General features: G+C 35.4%; 1 pseudogene across 1 annotated transcript; it reads right to left on the bottom strand.

The window, feature by feature from the left end:
- Nucleotides 1–1,945: 1,945 nt before the first annotated feature.
- LOC146936972 (uncharacterized) lies at nt 1,946–4,781 on the bottom strand (annotated as a pseudogene). Its single transcript, XR_015030805.1, has 2 exons — nt 4,693–4,781; nt 1,946–3,198 (listed from the first exon to the last, which is right to left on the bottom strand). The product of XR_015030805.1 is annotated as an uncharacterized LOC146936972 (transcript).
- Nucleotides 4,782–18,228: the final 13,447 nt, after the last annotated feature.

Genomic DNA, 18,228 nt, shown 5'->3' with positions numbered 1-18,228 from the left:
TTAGCACGGGATCACACTGGTTTGGTGTAATGCTGCAGTAAAGAATCATTTCACGTTAGTTTCAGACAATGTATGTTTGTGCGATTGTTGCTGTTATGCGGTTTCACTCATTTAAATTTCGATTTTAAATTGTATTAGCCTCTAGGAATTTAAACATTGCTTGTTGTTCAAGATAAAGACAAAACTTCAGTCCATTTTGTTCTGTGAATCAAACATTATGTTTCCATATTTTCTAATCAATGCAGCGCTTAGTTTACTTTACATTACCACATAAATATTTCTTTATATGGTAATCATTTGTCATTTGTAAACCTTTGCTGCACTGACCTATATACATTGTGAGTGAGTTCAATTATAAAGTTTCAGTTAATAGTTTGACATATCATTTACAAAGATACCAGAGACACGTGGAAAGAGTTTTTGGGTCAATATGTATAAAAATTAAATAAACTAATATGGTATCATAACCTATTCAATTAGACCACCGATCAAATTATTCACGCACCAAACCCAATAGTGCTTAGCCGACAATCAAATTATGAAGAAATCTAACACCAAGTCCATGTTTCGAGCCAAGCATGGTGGAAAAGCACTGTCCATTCATTTTTCTGATAATTTCAACAAAACTGAAAATTGATGAATGTAATTAGTTGAGTTGTCATCAAGAAACAAGGTCATGTATGGATTCCTATATCCAATGGTGGTTGCTTGAGAGTGATTCCCCGTCTCTACTACGAGATGAATCGATTGGTTGGGATCATACACTGATGTATCTTTCTAAAATGCTTATGAACAGCACTTGTCTTCAACACTTGGAACTCTGGAATATTCCATCTGTCACTACATTCCCAATGGATGGTCTACCCCCTTCAATGCAAGTACTTGAGATTGTTGATTGTGAGAATATATCGTTTCTTCCTCTTGATACATGGAGCAATTACACGCCTCTTGTGTTTTTGAACTTACAACATAGCTGTCGTGGGCTTACTTCCTTCCCATTGGATGGTTTCCCTAAGCTCCAAAGGCTTGAAATTAATAGTTGTAGGATTCTAGAATCCATTATATTTCAGAAAGTTCTTACCATTGCTTGTTAGCCCTCGAATCATTTTCAGTCATGTCCTGTAAGGCACTTAGGTCACTGCCTAAACGGTTAGACGCCCTCACCTCTCTTCAAAAGTGGACTCTTTTCAATCTTCCATAACTAGAGTTTTCTCACCATCACTATTCTCTTTAAACAGAAATTCTTAGAAGGAAATATTCCTCAACACCTTTCCTCTCTTGAAAAACTTGAATAGTATGGTCGAAGACTTGAGTCATTGCCGGAAGACACTTTTCCTTCCTCTCTTGAGGTACTGAGCATTAAGGAATGCCCTGCGTTAGAAGAGAGGTGTAAAAAGCAGGAACATTGGTCCAAAATAGCTCACATCCCTGTCAAAATAATAAATGACCAAATCACAATATGAGCCGCGCGAAGAGAAAGATGAATAGCACCCCTATTTCAGGTACGTCCTTTTATGTTATATCGTATTAAAAGTAGCTTAGTCTTTTTTCATTTAGTATTATGTTAAAGTCTATATTCATCAGCACTTCATTAGTTAGCTTGCGCTGCGAATTAACCTGTTACTCATCCTTATTACTATGGAACTGCACCTAGAGTAGCAAAAGCTCTTGTAATCATTGTTAGTTAGTTAGAAGCTAGATGAGTTAGTTAGAGTTTTTTGCTTCTATATAACTTCCATGTAACTAACTTGATTCATTGATTCCATAAGAAAATTACTTTCTCTTTCTTTCTTCTTCTCCAAGCTTCCATTTTCTCTGATTTCACCATGTTTATGGTGAACTTTATGATATTATACATTTCCATCGCTTTGTATTACAAACAGTTTTCTATTTCATTGAAACCCTAAGGCTACATCTGGTTTTTAGTAAACAATAGGAAGCTCCATTAGTAATCTCTTAACTTGACATTATCACAATTAGTCAAAAAGCTTAATACATCATACTCATACATACTTTAATCATTGAACATGAAGTGGCAACAACTTATTTTAATATACTACATCATATACTGAAGTTGCATTCTATTTCATTATTACATTAATGGATAATATTTAGTGACATTTAGGCCCAGGTTCAAAATCCTTCGTAAATTCCTCATTTTTCTCCATATGCTGAAATATTCGGCCTTGGTTCAAAATCTTTGGCAGCTTTCTCCTTTTCCTTGGTGTCAATGTCATTGTTGCCATAAGCTGAAATATTTGGTCTTGGTTCAAAATCTGAAATGACATTATTCTTTTTTCTGTCATCAATGTCATTGTCTCCGTAAGTTGAAATGTTGGGTCTTGGTTCAAAATCTTCGACTGGTTTCTTTGTTTCATCATCATTAATGACATTTTCTCCATATGTTGAAATGTTGGGTCTTGGTTCAAAATCTTTGATGGCTCCCTTCTTTTCATCAACATCAATGTCATTGTCTCCATAAGCTGAAATGTTTGGTCTTGGTTCAAAATCCTTAGTGGCTCCGCTCTTTTCCTTAGCATCAATGGCATCATCTCCATAAGCCGAAATGTTGGGCCGTGGTTCAAAATCCTCAGTGGCTGCCTTCTTTTCATTAACATCGATGTCATTCTCTCCATAAGCTGAAATGTTGGGTCTTGGTTCGAAATCATTAGTGGTTTGCTTCTTTTCTTTGACATCATTGTCATTTTCTCCATAAGCTGAAATATTGGGTCTTGGTTCAAAATCTTTAGTGACTCCCTTCTTTTTCCTTAAATCAACGACATTGTCTCCGTAAGCTGAAATATTAGGTCTTGGTTCAAAATCTTTGACAACTTTCTTCTTTTCCTCAACATCTATGGCATTGTCTCCATAAGCCGAAATGTTGGGTCGTGGTTCAAAATCTTTAACACCTTTCTTTTCCTTAACATCAATGTCGTTGTCCCCATAAGTTGAAATGTTGGGTCTTGGTTCAAAATCTTTGACATCTTTCCTATTTTCCTTGGTGTTAGTGCCATCATTTTCATATACTATATTAGGTCTTAATTCAATATCCTCTCTAAACGCCTTCTCTTGTGTATTGAGATTACTTTTGGTGTTGGCGTTAAGGAGTCCCTGAATTTCTCCAGGCATGTCTTGGTCTTTCATGACTAGTTTCCAATATTCTCGCAGATCATTTCTTGATTCCACAATTGCTACAAACTTTATTGCAAAAAATAATAATAAGCCAAAAGAAAAAACAATGGTCGAAATGCTTAGTAAATGTAGTGTTGATATCTTTTAAAATAGTTTTGTTAAGTGTTTCCCTCAAAAAGATTATGATATCTCTGTTTTTATTTTATATTCAACAGAACAAGAAAAGATTATTTAAAAAAAAAAAAAAAACAGAACAAGGAAAGAATATGGAATATGATAAAGAGTTGGGAAACATGAATCATTTGAATATTAATATTTGTTTAGAAAATGTATTAGAATGAAAAGTTATTTTAAGTAGTAGTTTATGTTGAACCTATACTTCTATAATATATAAATTCGAAAAATTAAAGATGATTCATTAATTTGGATTGAATTTTTCCCTTTCATTTTTACTTTTCATTTTAACTATTTTATTTACTACTTTGTCATTTTTATAATAGTATTTGAATAATTAATTTAAGTAATATTTAAATCTAGGGACGAAACCAAGTTGAAAGTATGATTTAGTGAAGAAAAAAAAATGTTTTAAGTGCACAACATATAAAAGATATTTGAAAAAATAAAGATATATTCATAATAATAAAAAAAAATTCAAGGATATAAGAAAGATGAGAGCGCCTTGGGGCATCCGTGCGAATTACGAGATTAAAACGATTTTTTAATACATAGTGAAGAAAGTAAAAACTCCCTCCGTCCCTATATGTAAGCACCCTTTTATTGGATGCAAAAGGTGCTTACATATAGGGACGGAGGGAGTATGAAACAACGATAATGCAAGTGTAGGAGGATGAAATGACCAATGAATCGTTGGTAGTGCACATAGAAAATTGTAGACAATGATTCGATATTTCTAAACGAAAGTGCAATAAAGAATCATATATTGAAAGATAGAATTATTACAAGTTAAAGAAAGATAGTAACAATTTTACCAAATTAACCTTATTAGTCATTGATTAATTCTCATTATCTAAAGTAAAAATTGAAAATTAAGTAACATGTAAGTGATAGACATAGTATTGATTAGTGGGTACAATTAAATAGAATATTGAAATTAAATTTGAAAACTAGAAGTGACTTTGTTTTTACGATAAATTTTATTTTTGAAAACTAGAAGTGACTTTGTTTTTACGACAAATTTTATTTACAAAGCTGACAATTATTATGGGATAATGAAATAATAAATAAATCGTGCAAATACTCCATTTGTTACTTTATAGTTGTCATTTTTAACTTAATACACTTGTGAAGAAATGTAAATTTTTTGTTATTTTTATTAAACTATTTATTTATTTCGTTAATATATTTAAATAATTATTCTCATTCCACCTGTGTTTCAATTGCATCAAATACTTAAATGTATTATTGATAAAATAATCATTAATTTTTGTTAATTGAACTTAAAAAATAATAAATAAATAAATAAAAAGAAACTACAAATAGTGACAATTAAAAAGTAACATATGGAGTATATATTAGAGAGGGAAGAAAAGTGTAACTTACCAAGAAAAGCAAGAGAGGCAATAAAGCAAGAGCAGTTCTCATCTTAAGAATCGAATCAAATCAAATCAAATCAAATCCTGAATGTCTATGAGTTTAGTGTTGGATGAATGATCCTATAAGTAGTTAATCACTTATTTATAGCTAGATACTCAACAACCATAAGAAATAACTCGTTTATTATGCATACCACTTGGAAAATGATTGAAGCTATATTTTACACGTTAAACAAATTTCACACGTTCTAATAATAATAATAATAATAATAATAATAATAATAATAATAAGAACAACAATAATAATATCAGAGTTTAATTGTGGTGGGTTGACGGTCTAAAACAGTTTTTCACACACAACCAATCAAAACATTTAGAATCGCCACATCAATTAATGATTTTAATTTATATTTAACAAACACGATAATTCATAATGTTTTGGTTGGTTATGTGTGCAAAACTGTTTTGGACTGTCAACCCACCACCATTATACTCTAATATCAATGTCTCAAATTATATGTCATTTTAACAATCTCACATAAATTAAAAAACCCAATTAATATTGTTTAAACGAGAGTAATTATGAGTTATTTTCCAAAAATATCTTTCATTAATTATATGAAAAATATAAATTAAAAGAATTGAAAAAGAAACATTTATATTATAAAATGACATCTAATTTAAGACATACAAATTTTACTAAAATGATATATAATTTGAGATTGATGGAGTAACTAGCTGTGTGTGAGACATTGTTTAACCAATTTTACAACCAGTCAATGTTTGTCAAACTTGCGAACATCAAGATCATGTTTCTATTTTATACTTTTCTTTTTAAAAAATTGTTCCTGTTTTATTGGAATAAATAATTATTTTGATGATTCAATGTGCGAAAAGTTGTTATTATTGTTCTTTTATTTTGTTAAAGTTATTATTGTTCTTGAATGTGTCAATATTGCATATACGTTTTTAGTATTTCTTTTGTTTGTAATTTTACGTGTATTGGACTGGAAGCAAAAATGAACATAACATGCATTCTTCCTTGCAGTGAAGATGAAGAGAGAACGAAGAATTGAACTGGAAGAAGAAGTCAAATTGACGGTGTAGAGACTAGAGAGAAAAGAAATAGTTAAAAATAGTAACTGAAGTAGCTGTAACTAAGTTAAAGGGACTAAATAAAGTGACAAAGAAAGAAGTGACAGAAGATGGGAAAGGACTAAACAAGTGGCTGCTACTATGTTACATGCATTTTAATAGTAAATATTAATACTATTGGTGGATGTCGGCTGGGTAAAAAAATATGATAAATGTTATTTGAACAACCATCTGGTTGACAATGTATGAGACAACTATAAATTTATAAAGAAAAAATAAGTATTTACACGAAAACTAAAGTAATAGAGAGATAATGTAAATAATAATGTGAGTATGAGAGAGAAAGTTGTCACAAAAGTTATAATAAAATGGATATTCAAATATCATTTCTAAAAAAATATTAATCTGAAATCGATTGTATGAAGTCATCTTAATCCGGGTTTGTTAAACCGTTGAACCTGGTTCATCCGTTTGAACCGACCCGCACACCAACAGGCCTGTCAGACCGAATGGTTTGGGCCGAACATCTTTTTTTTTTTTGTCCACCCCGGCTAACAAGTGTTAAGGGTATTGTTTAAGGAATACTTAAAAAATTTAAAAATATAAGTCAAATACATGTCAGAGTCATAGTTACATCAATTTTTTATGTAAAAGTTGATTATTTTGAATCCTTAAACAATGTTCTTAGAGCCATTTATTAGCATTTTTCATTTTATTATAGATAACTTTACATTATCATTCAATAATGTCATTTTAAAAAGAGAAATGTTATTTGTACAACTTTCTCCCTCATGCTCATATTATGTTTTTACTTTCTCTCTATTATTTAGGTTTTTGTATCAATACCTCTTTTCCTTTATAAAATTATGGTTGTTCCAAAAATTGTCTATAAAATAGTTGTTCAAATAACACAACTCCTCTAATAAAATATTGAAGCAATTTTTGCGTGTTAAACTAATTTCACACGTTTTAATAGTACATCTCATCTCAATAATTTTAAAGAGCAGCGCGTGAGACGTTGATTAGAGATATTTTTTATTTTTTCACTGATCAGACATTTTTACAAACCACTCAATGTGTACCTTCTACAATATCATGTCACAATTGCGAACATCAAGATCAAGTTTCTGTTTTTTATCCCTAGTATAAGTTCCCGTTTTTGTTAAAAATGTTTTTTTTTTTTAAGAAAAAAAGTTCTTGTTATAAAGAAATGATATTTAAATAATAAGACAACTCTTTTTTCATACTTATGTTATGTATTTTTTTCATGTTTTTGACCAATAAAAAAAAGTAAACATTGTCTCAAAATTTATCATCAAATAATTGTTCAAATATCATTATTATATTGTTATTCCTTCGAAAAAAATTCTTGTTTTTTAAAGATGTTCCTTTTTTTTTCGTTATTTCAATGTGTGAGACATTGTTTCTATTGTCTTTTACACTGTGTTTGGTTGAGGTGAAATAGAGAAGAGAGAAAGAGTAGAGAGAAGTTCAAAACTTCTCCTGTTTGGTTGCAAAGAGAAGGAGGGAAGAGAGATAAAAACACGTGGGACCTACGGCTGTTCTTAGTCTCTCCAAAATAGAGAAGAAAGAGAGCAGAAGTCCACTTTTTTATTTTAATTCTGTTAAGAGTCCCGCCTTGGTTAGGAGTTGGCCTGACAATTTGTTTATAAGTGGGGGCAATCCTCACCTCACAAACCGGTTTTGTGAGGTTGTGTTAGGCCCAACCACGATTTCTAAGAAATTCCACTAACACCTTTATGAAATTGTTACAAGTTTGCAACATGTTAACACAACTACACAAGTATTGGCTGATGATAAAGCGTTACTTTCCTAATAACATATGCCGAGTAGTACAAAACTGCCGAGTAGTACAAAACTACAAATAGTAAGTAAAGTTTTTAAATTTTCTTCATAATCGATTAAATTACATAAAAAAATTATAATTAATTTAACTTAATTCAATTAAACTAATTAATTTTCAATTAAACTAATTAATTTAATTTAGCACAAAAAAACTAATTAATTTAATTTAGCACAAAAAAACTAACTAATTGATTGAATTTCCTCTCTCTTGTTACTTTCATCACCAAAAACATAATTTTTAATTGGTTATTCGAAAAGCAATTATAGTGACTCATATCTTAAATTGAATTATATACATATCCATTGAATTTTCACAACAGTCTCATTTTTTTACCCTTCATTCTTTTTTCTCTAGGATACGTCTCTAGGAAGTATCTTATAAGTATCTGTGTGTATCTGTCGAGTATCTTATAAGTATCCGATAAAATATATATTTAAATTAAAATAAATAATTCCGATACTCCGTGGATACGGTATCCTGAGTATCCGCGGAGTATCGGTATCCGATACGTATCCGACACGGGTACGACACCATTTTGGAATATCCGGGCTTCATAGTTTCTCACAAATTTCTCTCTTCTCACTCTCTCTCTCACCTATTTCTCTCTTCACAATTTCTCTTAGCCAAACACACCCTTAATGTAATTTTAGTGTTTCTTTTATTTGGTATATAAATTTCTAGTGTTTCTTTTATTTGTAATTTTATGTCACTAAATAAGCTAGCGTGTGGTACGGGTTTTGCATATGCAATAAATGATTAAAAATTGCTTTTCTCACATTAAAAGTTTCCTAAACATACATTGAGATGACGCAAATATCTTTGGTGGTAGTTAATTACCGCTGAGCAAACCGACAGCAGTTAACTACCGTTTGATCAACTACATTTAATTATCAGGAAGTGAAACGCTTAAAAGGCAAAGAGATAGGGAAGTGAAGCACTTAATATATCGTTTAAAATTAGTGAATATGCTTTAAGGTAGCAATCTCATGAATAACAAGTGGAATTTTAAAAGATGGTCTCTCAATTCGTGTGTGAGATAATTAATTGTGTTATGGATTTTATGAATTATATTATACATGATATTGTATGTGGTATAAAGAATAGAGAAAGTGTGTGAATTCATAATCTCAATGGTGATCATTTAAACGATCAATTATTTTTTTTAATCTATCCAAATGATGTTGTTGTCTCGATATCATGTTTTTCTAGTAGTTGATCTTAGAAGGATTGAATAGTATAAATTGGATCACAAATAAAGATGAGGTAGGTTTCTTTGTGAAGTGCTTATTTATCTCATGATGATGTGATATCTCTTGGAAATAAATAAGCAAACTATGCATATTCAAATTTACTAATGGAATCAAAATTCTCAGCTCTTGAATTTGTAGGTCAAGAAGCATAGTAGTTGAAAGACTTGGTGTGAATGAGATACCTTTGTTGAGTAGATCTGCACCTTCTCTTTTGTGATTTTTGAATGATGAAATTTGTGCTCCCAATTCAAGTGAATTTATGGGTATTATAAACTTCATGAAATTGTTGCGTCATGTGCTTGAACTTCATAAATGTTTATTTATGTTTGTGTGTTGATGGGGTTTGAATTGGTGTGGTTGTTTGTGAAGTTTGAATGAAAATTGAGAAAATTGTGGGTTTTGGTGGAAAATGAACTAGGTGATGAATTTGAGGTGAATTGGTGTTATGATTCCAAGTTTATTGTTGTTTTGAATGTCTTTTTATGTTTATAATCTAATGTACTTGTTTTGGGGACAAATTTGGGTCAAAAGAGATCAAAATGGGGGGGGGGGGGGGGGGGGGGGGGGGGGGGGGGGGGGGGAAAACATAATTGGTGATGATTATTATGTTGATGTATATATGTCGGTGAGTATGCATTGTCGAGTCCTTACTTGAAGTCCATACATTCATAGTCATTTTGAGGCGAATTGAAGAATGTAATTGGTGATGTTTGTTAAATAGCTTATGCAGAACATAATTGGTGATGTTTATTATGTTGGTGGATTCATTAACGGTAAAATTATCTCCGGAATCCTATGGTACCACATGCATCTAGATGAGTCTAGAACATTGCATGCATTTAATAATTGGTGAGTCGAGTCATACTTGAATATGTAAAACGGTGTATATGTGCATTGGTTAACTTTTGGTGATTGTTGTGAATACTTGAAAAAGATGAATTGCATATCTTGCTTGATTGTGCTTGTTGATGACACCTTGTCATTACGTAATTTTATATGTATTTTCATCACAAAAAGGAGTTCACAGAAGACTTATGCAGCAAAAAGAGCAGAAAAACTGAAGGAAACGCAAAGAAATAAAACGTGTCAAAATTTGGTACAAAGGTGACACGATTTGGGAAGCACAAGAAGCCTTGTTTCGACATTATGAAAATGTGTCACGATTGGTAAAACGTGACACGATTTGGTGTAACCCTAATTCAGTTTCTTGCTCCAGAAGGTAAAAACGTGCCACGATTCACTTAAAACGTGGCACGATTTGGGCGATATTCTGTGCCTATTTAAGTTGAAGTCTATTCCAAAAACAAGGGTTACGAATTCTGGAGAGAGAAAGTGCGATTTGCAGACCTGGAGACTGAAGAACGGGGCAATTTCCTCCATTCTTTACCAGTTTATGTATGTTTTAATTCTTTCATTGATTATGCTATTTGTAAACTCAATTATGAGTAGCTAAATCTCTTAGAGATTAGGTCTGAGATGATTCTTTGTAACCCTAATTGATACATGATGCTGTGAAACTCTATTTATTGTGAATGATTATTTAGTCTTTATTCAATTCAATTCAATTGTTCTTAATGCTTTTTATATCCTGATCAAATATAAACATGATTTTGTGAGAACGAATGACTACTGACCATAGCTTTCAACTTAGACCAAATTGAATTGTTCTAATAAACATGGTTAGTCTAGGAATAGATAATCGTTTGTTAGTGATATTAGGTTAACGTGCTTAAACCTTCAAATATTATTAGACCACCTAAGGGATTAGGGGCTGTAGTGTGAGAAGAGGGTCCTAACTCAAGGGATTGATTAGGACTATTTTGTTAACTATCGTGGGACTAGGAAATCAGTCATAAGAATAGGTGCAGTATACCAATTAGGGGAACATAGATGATTCGAAAGACCTGATCTCATCTCTCTATTATTTTCTAACCAAATCTTTATTTTATGTTATTTAATTTTATGCAATCAAATCTACTGCCTAGTGGCAAACCAAAAATAACTTTTACGCATCCTAAATATTTTACCTTATTGCTGAATTGAGATTAACACAGTCCTCGTGGGATCGATATTTTTACTACTTCGATAGTATTTGGTGCACTTGCCAAACGTCTATCAAGTTTTTGGCGCCGTTGCTGGGGACTGTTGATTTATTTCAACAAGGCAACTACGTTATAATTTAGGATTTCTGCAATTTAATTTTCTGTTTTTAATTTTTATTTTTCTGTTTCAGTATTCATTTGATTACTCTTTATCGTGCAGCGCTACTAAGGTATTTTGCTGTTTATGCGAGGTAAACAGAGCTCTGACGACTTAGAGTACGATCCGGAAATTAAAAGAACTGCTAGAGCACTTCGAAAAGCTGTCCGGTCGCAAAGGTTAGCTCAGTCCGTTCCACCGGGTGTTCGTGAACAAATACCGGAGCCACTCTCAATTGAATCTGAAACAGCTGCTTCTCCTAAATCTGCAACTATGGAAGGCGAAGGAGTTGTACCACCGAGACCTAAGCTAGGAGACTACGGGTTAGCAACTCATCGCGGTCAACTGACCCATACTTTTCAACCAGCTAACCCCATTGCTTTCGACATCAGGACAACTGTCCTCAACGGTTTGAGGGACAAGCAATTCGATGGCACCGAAGCCATGAGCCCACATGAACACTTAAGCCGCTTTGCTGAAACATGTGAGTTTTGTGTACAACCAGCCACTGTGACCGATGCACAGAAGAAACTAAGGCTGTTTCCTTTCACCTTGACGAGAAGAGCGAATGATTGGTTGTTAACAATACCCAATGGGACTGTTTAAACTTGGGAGGAGCTAGAGCTTAAGTTCCTCGAGAAATATTTCCCTATGTCTAAGTATTGGGAAAAGAAGATGGAGATCTCTAACTTCAAGCAAGGGGAGAATGAGTCGCTATATGATGCTTGGGAGCGATTCAACTTGCTTCTTAAAAGATGTCCAAACCACGAGTTCACCGAGAAACAATACCTCCAAATCTTCACTGAGGGGGTGACACCAAACACTAGAATGTTCTTAGATGCTTCCGCGGGAGGTAGTCTCAAGAGCAAAACTGATCATGAAGTCCAGGCTTTGATAGAAAACATGGCTGGAAATGAGTATCGTGCTGAAGCTAAGAAGAAAGAAAGAGGAGTGTTTGGGGTGAGTGAACAAACTGCTATCTTGGCCAACCAAGCAGCTATGAACAAACAAATAGAGGCTCTAACTAAGGAGTTTCAAGGGTTCACTTTGGCTCATAAGCAACAACAAGTGGCTGCAATCAAGTGTGACTTATGTGGTGAAGAACATCCAAATGGTGAATGTGTTCCCGAAGGATCTAGTGAGGAAGCAAACTACATGGGGGGCTACCAAAGACAAAATCAGTACTATAATTCAGGTATCAACAAGCATCCCAACTTGAGCTACTCAAATAACAATGCTTTGAACTCTCAATTGCTTGCTCCTCCACAACAACAAAGAAAGCCTTCAGCTCTTGAGGAAACTATGATAAACTTTATGAAGATGACTCAAGGCAACTTTGAGGAGATGAAGAAGAGTCAAGAAGCTGAAAGAAAGAGCAATGAAGCCTCCAGGAAGATGCTAGAAACTCAACTTGGGCAATTAACGAAGCAACTGGCTGAACAAAACAAAGGCGGATTCTCAGGTAATACTAAAGAAAATCCTAAGAACGAGTCTTGTAATGCTATAGAATTGAGGAGCAAAAAAGGTTTTGACACCTTTAGTCTCAAAAGCTCCAAAGAAAGTTGATGAAGTAGTAGTGGAGGTGGAAAAAGATGGCGAAGTTGAAAAAGAAATTGAAAATGGTGTAGTAGAAAAGGAGAATGATCAAGGAGTAGTTGAAAATGAAAAGAAGAAAAAGATAGATCGAGAAAAAAGTGAGAAATTGATAGATGAAGATTCAATCTTGAGGAAGTCAAAGAGTCAAATCTTGAAAGATGGAGACAAGCCACAAATTATTCCATCATATGTGAAGCTTCCTTACCCTCATCTAGAGAAGAAGAAAAAGAAGGAGGAAGGACAATTCAAGAAGTTCATGCAACTTATTTCACAACTTCAGGTGAATATTCCTTTCGGTGAAGCTCTTGATCAAATGCCTTTGTATGCCAAATTCATGAAAGATTTGCTAACGGGAAGAAGAAAGCCTAAAGATGATGAAAACATTTCTCTTTCCGAGAATTGTAGCGCCATTCTTCAAAAGAAGCTACCACCTAAGCTGAAAGATCCTAGTGCCTTTACCATCCCTTGTTCTATTGGACCGGTAAACGTTGGAAGAGCTCTATGTGATTTAGGGGCAAGTATCAACTTGATGCCCCTTTCAATGATGAAGAAGCTTGGATGTGATGAGCCAAAACCAACACGAATGACCATTACTTTAGCTGATCGGTCAATCTCTTATCCTTTTGGTGTGCTTGAAGATGTGTTAGTAAAGGTGAATGATCTTGTATTTCCAGCAGACTTTGTGATCTTAGACATGGCTGAAGATGAAGATATGCCACTCATCTTAGGAAGACCTTTCCTTGCAACTGGTCGTGCTTTGATTGATGTTGAGATGGGAGAGCTAATGCTGAGGTTCCATAATGAGCAAGTGGTGTTCAATATCTTTGAAGCAATGAAGCACCGAGAGGAAAACCCCAAGTGTTACCGGATTGATGTTGTTGAAGAAATAGTAGAAGACAACTCTCGTGAACCTCAACCACCACAACCTCTTGAAAGAGCAATTGTAAATTCTGTAGAGAGTTGTGAGCCTGATGAAGATCTCGAGGTGAGTGATTGTGTCAAGCAACTTGAGGCAAGCAAGCAAGAGTTAGGCCCGGTAAAAATTGAAAAGTTAATTGGTAAAGACTACACCGTGGCATCTACTTTGAGTAGAGAAGGAGAGAAAAACCCAGAATTAAAAGAACTACCTTCTCACTTGAAGTATGTTTTTCTCACGAAAGATGCCTCTAAGCCAGCAATCATCAGCAACACTTTGACACCTTTAGAAGAAGAAAAATTGATGAGGGTGTTGAGGAACAATCAAGGAGCTTTGGGGTGGAATATTTCTGATTTGAAGGGTATTAGTCCAGCTTATTGCATGCACAAAATACACATGGAGGCTGAATACAAACCCGTTGTTCAACCTCAAAGAAGGCTCAACCCAACAATGAAGGAAGTGGTGAAGAAAGAGGTGCTAAAGTTACTGGAAGCAAGTATGATCTACCCTATCTCTGATAGCTCATGGGTAAGTCTGGTCCACGTGACCAAAGAAAGGTGGAATGACGGTGGTGGCTAATGAAAAAAATGAATTAATACCCACCCGTACCGTTACTGGTTGGAGATTGTGTATAGACTACCGGAGGTTGAACACCGCAACAAGGAATGATCATTTCCCGTTACCATTCATGGACCAAATGATTGAGAGGTTGGCTGGCCAAGCCTTTTATTGCTTTTTGGATGGGTATTCGGGGTACAATCAGATTGCGGTAGCTCCAGAAGATCAAGAGAAGACAACCTTCACTTGTCCATTTGGTATATTTGCTTATAGGAGGATGCCCTTTGGGCTGTGTAATGCGCCGGCGACCTTTCAAAGGTGTATGCTCTCCATCTTCTCTGACATGATAGAGAAGAATATTGAGGTATTTATGGACGACTTTTCTGTGTTTGGTAAGTCTTTTGATCAATGCTTGTTTCACCTAAATGCTGTCCTTAAACGATGCACCGAAACTAACCTTGTTTTAAACTGGGAAAAATGTCACTTTATGGTGACCGAAGGTATAGTTTTGGGCCATAAAATAAGTGCGAAGGGCATAGAGGTGGACCAAGCCAAAATAGAGGTTATAGAGTAACTCCCTCCACCTGTTAATGTTAAGGGAGTAAGAAGTTTCTTGGGGCATGCTGGTTTCTATCGACGTTTCATAAAAGATTTTTCAAAAATTTCCAAGCCCCTCTCTAACCTCTTGGTCAAAGAAACTGAATTTAATTTTGATGATGAATGTTTGAATGCTTTTTCTTTGATTAAAAACAAGTTGGTAACTGCACCAATAATCATTGCACCCGATTGGGATTTACCATTTGAACTTATGTGTGATGCAAGTGATTATGCTGTTGGTGCAGTCCTAGGCCAGCGCAAGAACAAATTTTTCCATGCAATTTACTATGCAAGCAAGGTTTTAAATGAGAATCAAATTAACTATTCCACAACTGAAAAAGAGTTGCTTGCGGTAATTTTTGCATTGGAGAAGTTTCGTTCTTATCTAATAGGCTCCAAAGTCATTGTTTTTACAGATCATGCAGCTCTTAAATATCTCTTGACCAAAGGGGATTCGAAGCCTCGGCTGTTGAGGTGGATCCTTTTGTTGCAAGAATTTGATCTTGAGATTCGTGACAAAAAGGGAGTAGAGAACGTAGTAGCTGATCACCTCTCAAGGCTGGAGAATGACGAGGTGACAAAGAAAGAGAAGGCCATTGAGGCCGAGTTTCCAGATGAACAACTGCTTGCTATTGGAGAAAGGCCTTGGTTTGCTGACATTGCGAACTTTAAGGCCGGTAACATAGTTCCTGATGATATGACCTATCCTCAGAGGAAAAAGTTCTTTAAAGATGCAAACCACTACGTGTGGGATGATCCTTATCTGTTTAAATTAGGCATTGACGGTTTGATGAGACGTTGTGTTGCAGGTGAGGAAACTCTTAGTATCATGTGGCACTGTCACAGCTCAGCTTATGGGGGCCACCATAGTGGAGAAAGAACTGCGGCGAAAATTTTGCAAAATGGATTCTGGTGGCCCACCCTTTTCAAAGATTGCCACGACTTTGTTGCACGTTGTGACAAATGCCAAAGGACAGGTAACATCTCTAAGAGGAATGAGATTCCCCTATCAGGAATCATCGAAGTTGAACCATTTGATTGTTGGGGCATCGATTTTATGGGACCTTTCCCTTCCTCTTACTCTTTTCTTCATATTCTTGTCTGTGTTGATTATGTCACAAAATGGGTTGAAGCGATACCATGTGTTGCTAATGATGCTAAGACAGTTGTTAACTTCCTGCATAAAAACATTTTCACTAGGTTTGGAACACCTAGAGTCTTGATCAGTGATGGGGGAAGCACTTTTGCAATAATTTTCTTGAAAATGTGCTCAAAAAGTATAACATAAGGCACAAAGTTGCAACTCCCTATCACCCACAAACAAGTGGTCAAGCAGAGGTTTCAAACCGTCAGCTGAAACAAATCTTAGAGAAAACAGTTGCGTCAAATAGGAAGGATTGGTCTAAAAAATTAGACGACGCACTGTGGGAATATAGGACTGCCTTTAAGACTCATCTATGGCTCTCACCCTATCAGTTAGTCTATGGAAAGACATGTCATCTTCCAGTTGAGCTAGAACATAAGGCATACTGGGCCATTAAGGCCTTAAACTTTGATCAAGAAGCCGCTGGTAAGAAAAGACTCTTGAAACTTAATGAACTGGAGGAGATGAGGCTTAAAGCATATGAAAATGCGCTCATTTATAAAGCCAGGACTAAAAGGTATCATGACAAAAACTTAGTGTCTAGGGATATTAACTGTGGGCAACTAGTTTTGTTGTATAATTCCAGATTGAAGTTGTTTCCTGGGAAGCTCAAGTCAAAGTGGTCTGGACCGTTCTTGGTAAAAAGTGTGTCACCTCATGGAGCTGTTGAGTTGATGAAACCTGAAGGTGACCGAAGTTTCAAGGTGAATGGGCAAAGAGTTAAGCCATATCTGAGTGGCGACCTACCGAAAGCAAGGGTAAGACTTATTTTGAATGATCCTTAGGGGTCATCAGAAGTCAAGCTAGTGACGGTAAAGAAGCGCTTGGTGGGAGGCAACCCACATTTAAATTTCAGGTAGTATTTCTTATTTCTTTTTTTTATTGCTTTCAAATATTCAAAAACACAAAAAGATTTTAGCTGAAACAGACAGAGGAAAGAAAATTTTCATGACCAGTACTGTGCAAATCGTGACACATTTTGGGCAAAACGTGACACGATTTGCCCCTCTCTGAAGCTCCTCTCAGAAATTTTTCTAAGTTAAAAAGGTGCCCATTCGACATTTTCAAAAACGTGTCACGATGCTGAAATTGTGACACGATTTTTGGCACCTAAAATTTTTTCTAAGTCTCAAACTGGTGCATTTCGACATTGAGAAATCGTGACACGTTGGCCAAAACGTGACACGATTTCTGGGCAAGAAATTTTTCAAAAATGAGCAATCGTGACACGTTTTGCCCAAACGTGACACGATTTTTGGCAGTTTCAAAAATTAAACCGTTACAAAACCAAATCGTGACACGTTTTTGGCCAAACGTGACACGATTTTCCCAGCCTATAAATATACCCAACACGATTTTCATTCCATTCACTTCCAAAAGTAGCCAAACTCTACCAAAATTTTCCCAGAACCCTAACCTACGATTTTCTAACCCTTTTCTACCACAAATCTTCATCTTTTCATCTTCCAATCATCAAACCATCACCATAAACCTTCATCTTCGCCCACAAACAAACCAAATCCAACATCTCCATCATCTCCACTCCAACCCTAACCCTAACATCCATTTTTTTCTCCAAACCTTAACCCTAACCGTGGTGGAAACAAGGAACAAAGGCAAGTCCCAAGCCACATCCCAACCATCCAAAAAGGCCAAAATAGCCCCCAAACGTAAACAGCCCGTTAAACCTAGCCCTAACACCGCACCACCACCGTCCATAAACCACCGGTTTTACAATAATGCTGCCCGTGACCGTTTTAAGGACATCTGAGGCTATAGGGTGATCCCGGAGAGAGGATTTGATTTCACCAAACTCATCTCCAACCCCGAGTTCCATCAGGTGATCACTGAGAGAGGGTGGGAGTCCCTTGTTAGTATGATTTTCGAGCAGGCCAACAAAACTATTGGGATAGAATTCTATTCCAATGCTAGGTATATGGGGAGGAAGTATGTATCCTATGTGAGGGGGAAGGAGATAGACTATAGCCCGGAGAGGATTAATCAGTTGCTGGAGATTGTGCCTCCGGAGACTTGTGATGTGAAGAGGAGGATGGAGGAGTGCAAGAATTGGAATGATGATAGGTGGGAGGAGTTGCTATTGTAGATTTGTGTTGAAGGTGCTAAGTGGCATGGAGGGTCACATATGCTGTTGAGGGCTGAATTCAAGCCCCATGCAAAGGCGTGGGCATCTTTTGTGGTGCAAACTATTGAGGGCACCTCTTGTACTTCAGAGATTCCGCTGCCCCGCTTGTTGACGCTGTCTGCTATTCTTGATGGTGCACCCATCAATGTTGGTGAGTTAATTGCCGACAATATTTATA

This window comes from Medicago sativa, chromosome 3 (assembly GCF_051527215.1).
Source record: "Medicago sativa cultivar Bolivia chromosome 3, Bolivia_mono, whole genome shotgun sequence".
Taxonomy (NCBI): Eukaryota; Viridiplantae; Streptophyta; class Magnoliopsida; order Fabales; family Fabaceae; genus Medicago; species Medicago sativa.
Note: the sequence above shows the minus strand (reverse complement) of the source record. Positions and strands in the feature narration are given on the sequence as shown.